Source organism: Pocillopora damicornis, chromosome 1 (assembly GCF_964200805.1).
Source record: "Pocillopora damicornis chromosome 1, jaPocDami1.2, whole genome shotgun sequence".
Lineage (NCBI taxonomy): Eukaryota > Metazoa > Cnidaria > Anthozoa > Scleractinia > Pocilloporidae > Pocillopora > Pocillopora damicornis.
The window spans coordinates 27,418,136-27,427,383 of record NC_142670.1 but is presented as its reverse complement, the minus strand read 5'-3'; the positions used below and the strand labels follow the sequence as shown (position 1 = coordinate 27,427,383).

Genomic DNA, 9,248 nt, shown 5'->3' with positions numbered 1-9,248 from the left:
AAGCTTAAAATCCCCGAATTCGCCTCCCTTCGCGAATGGTGGGATGCTCTAAAAATTGAAATCCGCAAAACAAGTATTTCATACTGTATCCGTAAACAGAGAACAGCAAATGCCAAAAGAATCCTAATTACTAAGCAATTAACCCATGCTAAAAACGCTTTACATTCTAATCGCTTAAATAACCCAGGTGTAATTAGCGATTTGGAAAGCCAATTGTCCTCTCTGATCTCGAAAGAAGCCGAAGGAGCTAAAGTCCGCTCCCGAGCACAATGGTTCGAAGAAGGTGAGAAACCAACACGCTATTTCTTCCGTCTGGAGAAAAAACGAGCTGACATGAATAGTTTTGAATCTTTTTTTGACGAGAACGGTGTTCTCAGAAATTCTCAAAATGATCTTGAAAGAATTTTAACCAATTTCTACAAGAATTTATTCACCCAAGATCCTCTTGATATGCGAATTCAAACTGAAATAATTGACGGCCTCGAATTTTCACTGACTGATTATGAGCGCAATCTATGTGAAGGCCCTTTTTCTAATAAAGAATTACTTACTGCATTGGAAGGCCTTCAGACCGGCAAGTCACCCGGTTCTGATGGTCTCCCAACAGAATTTTACTCGTGTTTTTGGAACGATTTGAGCGAATCTCTCCTTTCTGTTTTGAACGAGGCCTTTCTTGCTGGCTCCCTCGCGGATAGCCAGTACGAGGGCCTCCTACGACTCATCCACAAAAAAGATGATCGACGCCTCGCAAAAAATTGGCGCCCAATTTCCTTGTTAAACACTGACTACAAGTTAGCATCTAAAATCATTACTGAACGATTGAAAAAAGTCATGAACTCCATCGTGCATTCAGACCAAACGTGCGGCGTGGTCGGCCGCACTATCTTCTCAAATTTGGCCTTACTTCGTGATGCCCTCGACATGATTGACAAAACTAGTGAACCGGGTATTCTCATTTCCTTAGATCAAGAAAAAGCTTTTGACCGAGTTGACCACGAATTCATGATGAGAGTATTGCGTAAATTTGGTTTCGGCCCCTCCTTTTGTGGGTGGGTCGAACTATTTTATTCTAAAGCCTTCTCTAGAATCATTGTTAATGGCTCCCTGTCCCCCCCTGTCCACTTAAGAAGAGGGGTGAGACAAGGATGCCCATTATCTCCTCTCCTTTATGTGCTAGTTTCAGAAGTATTATCAACGCAAATCCGTAATTGTAAAGATATTGAAGGTTTCCTGCTCCCCGGAGCAGGGGGCTTTCAATATAAAATATCCCAGTACGCTGACGATGCTACTTGCATCTTAAAATCCGAAAGATCCCTTTCTTCACTTCTCCGAGTCGTATCAAAATTTGAACAAGGATCTGGCGCTAAACTGAACACGTCCAAATCTGAAGCAATGTGGTTAGGAAAATGGCGAACTAGAATTGAATCTCCCTATGGCCTCAAATGGGTCACTAAAATGAGAGTGCTTGGTGTTTACTTCTCAAACGGCCTCGTCAATGTCGACGACGACAATTGGCGGGCCAAATTAGACAAACTAAGTTCGGTTCTAAATCTTTGGAAACAAAGAGACCTGTCTTTTATCGGTAGGACCTTAATTGTAAATACTTTAGGCGCAAGCCGTTTATGGCACGTTGCTAAAGTCATCCCCCCACCCCGTTGGGTGCACGATAGCTTTAAGTCGATCATTTGGCCTTTTATCTGGAGAGGAAAAATGGAAAATGTTAGTCGCGATCGCTGTTGTGCGCCCCCATCATCCGGGGGCCTCAACGTCGTTAATTTTAAAGCTAAGTGCGCTAGCCTGCGCCTTTCTGTCTTTTCCAGTTTAAGAGATGACTTTGGCACATCCAAATGGCATTACCTAGCTCGATATTTTTTAGGACATAAGCTAACTATTCTAGATCCCCGTTTTTCTTTTCCCACCAATTCTGCTCCCTCTTCCTTCCTTCCTTCCAATTACTACCGCCTTTGTCTAGATAATTTCCGTACCTTGCATCAGAAAACTGGTGCCTTACCTGATTTACTCACCGGTAAGAATTTATATCTTTTGTTGCTTGACCCCGTCTGCGTTGCACCCCGGTGCTCCGGTTTTTGGGCGTCTGCTATGGACCGCCCCATCAATGGTTGGGCCTGGGTGTGGCGCAAGTCTCGCCTAAAGCTAATTGAAAACAAGAAGAACGATCTAATTTGGCTATTGATCCATAGAATGATCCGCGTAAGATATCTCCTTAAGTCTTGGGGATACATCAATAATGACAAATGCGCGATCTGCGGAAAAACGGAAACTATTGAACACTGCTTCTTGGGATGTCCCAGAGTTGTGAAAGTCTGGGACCACTTCTCCCCCCTTTTCCGTGCTCTACTCGACTCCCCCTTCTCTATCTCCCCTACATCTATCTACTACCCTTTTTCCCTAGACAAATCTACCACCGCTATATCCTTATCTAACTTTCTCAAGGCAACCATCATATATTGGTGTTGGCTTGCCAGAAATAAAGCTACCTTCGAAGGTTCTCTTTTGAGCTCCAACGCGATTATAGACTTAATTAAGAAAGATGTCCAACTCAGAATTCTTAGTAACGACACTGATGCCTTAAGGAATTTTTGGTCTTTTAAAAACGTACTTTGTTCGGTCGACGCTGGTAAGCCCATCTTCTTCCCCTCTCTTGCTCCCCCCTGAACCTTTGTATATAATAAAACTTGTTAAATCTCGCCCATGAGGGGTGCTTACTCCGGGCTACAGGCCCGCGCGCTGTTTGCGCCCCACATGGTCTGAAGTATCTCTTTGTAAATAGTAAATAGAAAACTTTTAAATAGAACTTTGTTACCTCTTACAGGTGGGCGCTTACTCCGGGCTGTTATAGCCCGTGCGCTGTTCGTGCCGCCTGTAAGAGAAAATATCATTAGTTAATTGAGACCTGTAATTACCTAAATAACTCATAATTTAATTCGAATACTTTAATCAATTAGAATTGTAAATAGATATCATTGACGAAATAAAACTGCCTGGTCTCCAGGCTTTTATATTAAAAAAAAAAGTACTGTCTGCAGTTAGATATAGCTCTTTGGCATACAAAGCTTTGCTTTCATGACCAAATTGAGCACTCTACTAGGATGAGTCGTTGCTGCTAGCATTATGCATGCTCACTAGTTTATCTAGTTTGAGCACTCTGGCGTGGCTTAGATGATACCACACGTGTGAGATCACTTGGGGTGGCTATATAGCCTTACCTCTATCCTAGCATCAGCACTGCACTGATGAGGCCCAGAAGGCCGAAACAGTACTGTCTGCAGTTAGTTATATATATATATATATATATATATATATATATATATATATATACACACGCAGCACGCATATATATACTGCAGCATAAACAACGATAAAATGCGAACAGGGTAATTGTAACATTTTCATGCAATCGTTCGTTTCAGTTCACAGCACACGGAGAGGATGAAAAATTCCATGTTTGTACTACTCTTGAACTACATTAGGCAATCTCCCGTAATGGAAATTTATTTCTGAGCGCTTGCTGTAGACTCATTTAATTGCTATCCAATGCAGAAAGGTCTATGTACTTCGCAGGGTGATGTTTTCTTAGCCGTAGATGCGTGATAGCAAAGAAACTCGACTTAGCTCATTGGCGGGAAGCGGTAAATACTTTGTGGTCACTTTTAACTTTCGCATACTTTTGTTCAAGTTCTTTCAGTTCACGCTGTAATGTTCAAATTTTGTTCAATAATGCTGGGTGCTTGTCCTTGAGCTTGCAAGAGTTGACGTCGTTACAAGGGGTTTTCTCACAATTAGTCCTATTGTGGCCGGAGTATGACAAAAAGCACACACTTTTCCGTGACTTTCGTTCTCAGCTGGTAAATCTTCTAAAGCTTTTATTTCCCCTGCAGGTGATTTGTAGCACTTTCAACTTGCACTTCTAGTAGCGCGACGTTTTCTGAAAGTTCAACAACTCTTCGGTCTGATGGGCTTTGAATTATTTCAGGGTTTTATTCAGGTGCGGTCGCGCTTGCTTCTAGGTCAAAGCTAATTGTGGCCTCAGGTGACTCTTGTCATAAAGATTTGTCAACACTACTTACATTTGCACATGGTGCCATACTCAGTCGCTGTGGCTCTAACTAGGTCGACGATAAGCTTACCTATCAATGTTGTTTAGCTCAGCCTCGAAGATTCTTCTTTCTGCTAAAAGCAGCTTGTCAGGGGAAGGGAAGGGAAGAGACCCCCGCGAACGGAAACCCCTGCTTTCAAATTGTATCCAAAGTCTTTCCAATTTCAATCCTGGAGATAAGGATTTTAGCCAACAGAAAACTTCGCTTTTGTCAGTCATTACCAACTGTTAACTAATTCATCATACATAAGGTGTTCATGATTCAAGTGTCCTCTCTGTAAATGGATCAAGCCTTTGTCCAAAGGAAAAAATTCCATTTGCATTCTCTGCAAGTTCAGGAGGAAGACCAGCGTCTACTATTACAAAGGAAATGGTCGAGCAACTGCATGAGACTAATATAAACTGGAGAAGTTTAGCAACATGCTATGGAAGTTCCGACCACAAGCGGCTCAAGCTCCAGCTGTGAGATGATCATCTTGCGAAATAATAGTAACTGTAATGACATTTAAATAGATATAAATTTGCGACTTGATCCTATTTTTTTCGAAAAGTTCAGAAAATGCCATCCACAGTAATTTGTATTGTGTTAAAAAAATATTTATATCAGTAATGTGAAAATGTTATGCATAACTTAAAAACTGTAACTGTTTTAATCCATACTTTACTTTTAATCTTCCGAAATTTAAATCAAAATGTTGTTTTAAGGAGATTTTGTACAAAGAGAAACGAAATTTCCTTTATTTTATTAATGTTCATCTTCAAAGATCCCTAAATTAGATCTAAATTGAATCATATATATGGTATGTGTTCAGCTTGCACCTAGCTGATGGAAACAGATTGGTAATCAATCTGAACACATCCCATTCTGAGGCTGGTTTATTCGCAGTACACTAACCTCTATATGAATTTATATTTATTTTCATTTGAATCACAACCAATAAACCATAGATTAATATAGTTATTTCTATTCTTAGACACTTAATGAATGAATCTAAACTTATACATATATATTTTAATTAATATAGTATTATTTGTATAAATATTGTGATTTTTTATAAATTAGTATTAGGCAGGTCCGCGTTAGCTACGGCGGCTTGGCTCTTAACTTGCATTACCAAATAAATTATGTTACGCATGTTATGTCATGTCATTTGTGGTTACAGTAGAAGTTGTAGTATGAGCTTGTGCTCCAGTTGAGCCTACTATGGGGGTGTGCAGCATATTCTGTCTGGGGCTTGGTGTTACCCTTGAAGTCGAAGCAGGAGCGCGTATGAAATTTGAGCCTATTTCAGTGGCGTGAGGTAGTCTCTGTACAGGATTTGCTATTATAGTTGCATGATTCGAGTGGTTGTCTAATTACTTACACTTTGTAATCATCTACCCAAGAAATCAAGTCGAGTTACTACAAATCTTACCTGATTGATAGATTGGGCAGCAACACTTTATTTAGCCTTACCTGTGGAAAGGCGATGTAAAATAACCCCCGTAATTCCTTCCTGACCTGGTTCAAGCGTTGGCTTTACGAGCTTATTATGAAATGACTTAAGGATTTCTATGTCTACAGTCTCTACAAGGCGAGGAATGGTTTCTCCAAACGCCTCCATGATGGGGATCTCAACCTGTACTTCGTTCATGGCTTTAAAAAGACTGATATGCATTGAGAACATGGCCGTGCTCACTCAATGCTACCCTGTTGTTGTTGGGCCACCAACTAATATCAAATCGCACAAGAATGAAATTGTGATCTTCACCTATTTTTCCTGTCGGAAGTATCGATTCGTCTCATGTTTGTCATTCGTCTAGGATGCGAGGAACGCGCAGAACTTGCATTGTGGTTGACGCTCTAGCTTGGATTACATTATACAGTAAATGGTTTGAACCCGGGGGTGTAATGTAATAGTGTGGGTTGATCGTCCGGGTGAGTGTAGTCCTTCATCGACCTACTGCTACTATCGAAGCTAACGACAACGCAACTCCTACGACCACAGCAACTATACTATACATAAAGGGCATATCTGAGAACATCTCGCGCATCCTACAACTTTATTCAATTCAGTATCTGCGTCGCTCAGAAACCTATTACCACACTACGTCAGTTACTGACTAACCTCAAAAACAAAGACGAACCGAGGAACAGACAGGGAGTAGTATATAAGATCAATTGCTCCGACTGCCACGCCTCCTACATCGGTGAGACTGGCAGAAACCTCACAACTAAACTGACTGAACACAAACGAGCGACGAGGAAAGGCGATGTCAACAATCACATTGCTGAACATCACCGACTTACGAACCACACTATTGACTAGGACTCTGCGCGATGCCTAACCTACGGCACCAACTACTTTCAACGACTGACCCTGGAAAGCTCGTTTACTGACTTGGAACAGACTCCCCTCAACAGGTGTCAACCACTACCGGCACCATACAAACGACTCATTCACGACATTAACTTTACAAACGAACCGAACAGAGCGATCTAACTTCACTTACGGATCAAAACCGACCAATCACGACTGACCTACGCCACTTGAGTCTTACCGCCAATAACATCACGGCAAAACTGACCAATCAGTTTATACAAACCGGACTAAGCACATTCGACTGACAACAACCTTTCACTTGACTCTGATGATGACTTCCGCTCAGGTTGTCGAAACGTCAGTCACCATTACCGACGACAGTCCTTCTCAGGACTACACTCACCCGGACGATCAAACTCTACTGTTACATTGGATTACATTGTCTACCATGCGAGCATTCAAAAACACGACATGATTCACTATTAACATTTGATCGAGTTGTCTGAGAGATTTGTTCTGATAATACTCGGACTTCCTCAAGAAGTTGACGCAGTTGCTGTTCTGATTGCTGCGCCCAACTTCAGCAAACAAAGACGCCCCGAGGATAAGAGAATTTCCCGCCAAAATACACTCCGCTGACTTGCTGTCGCTCACCGGCTCAGAAAAACTAATCCGTGATCTCGTATAAGGATTTCTTTCTCTCACGCAACAATTTCTCGTTTTCAACGGTTAATATTTTTTTCTTGGTATATTGCTTCATCAGTCTTTTTCTAGATTGACGTTTTTTCATTCTCGATGGGTAATTTAAATCTCACGTGAAACTTCTTCATTCTGGAAGTGATTTTCCAATCTCGCCTATCTATCACTGAAACTTGATAGGGAATTTTGAATTCAACCCCTTTTGTCGTGTTTGGCTTGCCATAAATTAAGTGCCATGGTGGTGAAAATGAGAAGAACTTGTTTTTGAATCCCAAACCATTGGCTATAAGCCGAACTCTGTTTCTCATGACAGAATCTCCTTAACGTTTGTGTCATTTTACTAAAAAAATCACTCGGGTTATAGCTGAAGAAATATGGTAGAGGGCCATACATTTTAAACTCATTTCTATTGAAAATACTTATCTTTTTGTTAAAATTAAATTTTAGTTCATTTACTTAATTTTTCTATGAATATACGTTTGTAACGAATTAGGTAAAGTAAAGTTTAACTGACCATGTTTTGCTGATGTGAATGGGGTATAAGATGTATGAACTGACTACCTGTTCAGAAGTTACGTTAAGGTTCGTGCAGTAATCCAAGGACGCCCGGGAAACTGAATACATCCCAGTCTTGCGTATCGACGATGACCTGGCGGCGTACTCTTCCTGCCCCCGTGATTTAAAATTATTTATGGCCCTTGGGTCTACTGAGACCTATGTTAGGATATGCTTGTTTAGGCTATGGCGCTCTGTGGAATGTAGAAGGAGAGGGGAACAAAACATTTGATAAATAAAAACATTTTTTACATTTGATCGTGCGGATATTTTGAATAAGACTAAAAGAAGAAAGTTAACTGCAAATAAGAATCCTTGCGAAGAAAGAAACATTTCGCGCATTTATGATTGCTGGACTATTTCCCTTTTCTTCCCACAAAAACCATTTTTTCTTTTTTCGTATTGGAGGGTAGGTGACAGTTTGCAAAATACGAAAGGGTTGAGACCCAACAACAAAGCTGGAAAGGAAGAGACTTATAAAGATCTTGGCATTGTCTATCAAAAATCAAAAGATTTTCAGAAGGCCATCGAGTACCAGGAGCATCATCTACAAATTGCAAAAGAAGTGGACGACAGAGCTAGAGAAGGACGAGCGTATGGAAATCTTGGAAATGTTTATCAGAGTATAGGTGATTTTCATAAGGCTATCGAGTATCATGAGCGTCATTTAGAAATAGCAAAAGAAGTTCGGGATAAAGCTGGAAGAGGGTGGGCGTACGGAAATCTTGGCAATGCCTATTATAGCTTAGGCGATTTTCATAAGGCAATCCAGTACCATGAGCGTCATCTGAAAATTGCAAAAGAAGTGGGGGATAAAGCTGGAGAAGGAGGGGCTTATGGAAATCTTGGAATTACCTATCAGAGTTTAGGCGATTTTCATAAAGCAATCCAGTACCACGAGCGTCATCTACAAATTGCAAAAGAAGTGGGGGATAAAGCTGGAGAAGGAGGGGCTTATGGAAATCTTGGCATAACCTATCAGAGCTTAGGCAATTTTCATAAGGCGATTGAGTACCATGAGCGTCATTTAAAAATTGCAAAAGAAGTGGGGGATACAGCCACAGAAGGACGGGCTTATGGAAATCTTGGCATTGGTTATCGGAGCTTAGGCGACTTTCATAAGGCAATCAAGTACCAGAAGGGTCATCTACAAATTGCCAAAGAAGTGGGGGATAAAGCTGGAGAAGGACAGGCTTATGGAAATCTTGGCAATGCCTATCAGAGTTTGGGTGATTTTCATAAGGCAATCGAGTACCATGAGCGTCATCTAAAAATTTCAAAAGAAGTAGGGGATAAAGCTGGAGAAGGAGGGGCTCATGGAAATCTTGCTAATGCCTATCAGAGTTTAAGTGATTTTCATAAGGCTATTGAGTACCACGAGCGTCATTTGGAAATAGCAAATTAAGTGAAGGATAGAGCTGGAGAAGGACGGGCGTATGGGAATCTTGGTAATGCCTATCAGAGTTTGGGCGATTTTCATAAGGCTATTGAGTATCATGAGCATCATTTACAAATAGCAAAAGAAGTTCGGGATAAAGCTGGAAAAGGATGGGCGTATGGAAATCTTGGCAATG

General features: G+C 41.0%; 1 long non-coding RNA gene across 1 annotated transcript; it reads right to left on the bottom strand.

Moving 5' to 3' along the window:
• Window positions 1-2,121: 2,121 nt before the first annotated feature.
• On the bottom strand, window positions 2,122-3,025 carry LOC149053052 (uncharacterized). Its single transcript, XR_016188921.1, has 3 exons — window positions 2,825-3,025; window positions 2,621-2,678; window positions 2,122-2,154 (listed from the first exon to the last, which is right to left on the bottom strand). It is a non-coding gene; the product is annotated as an uncharacterized LOC149053052 (long non-coding RNA).
• Window positions 3,026-9,248: the final 6,223 nt, after the last annotated feature.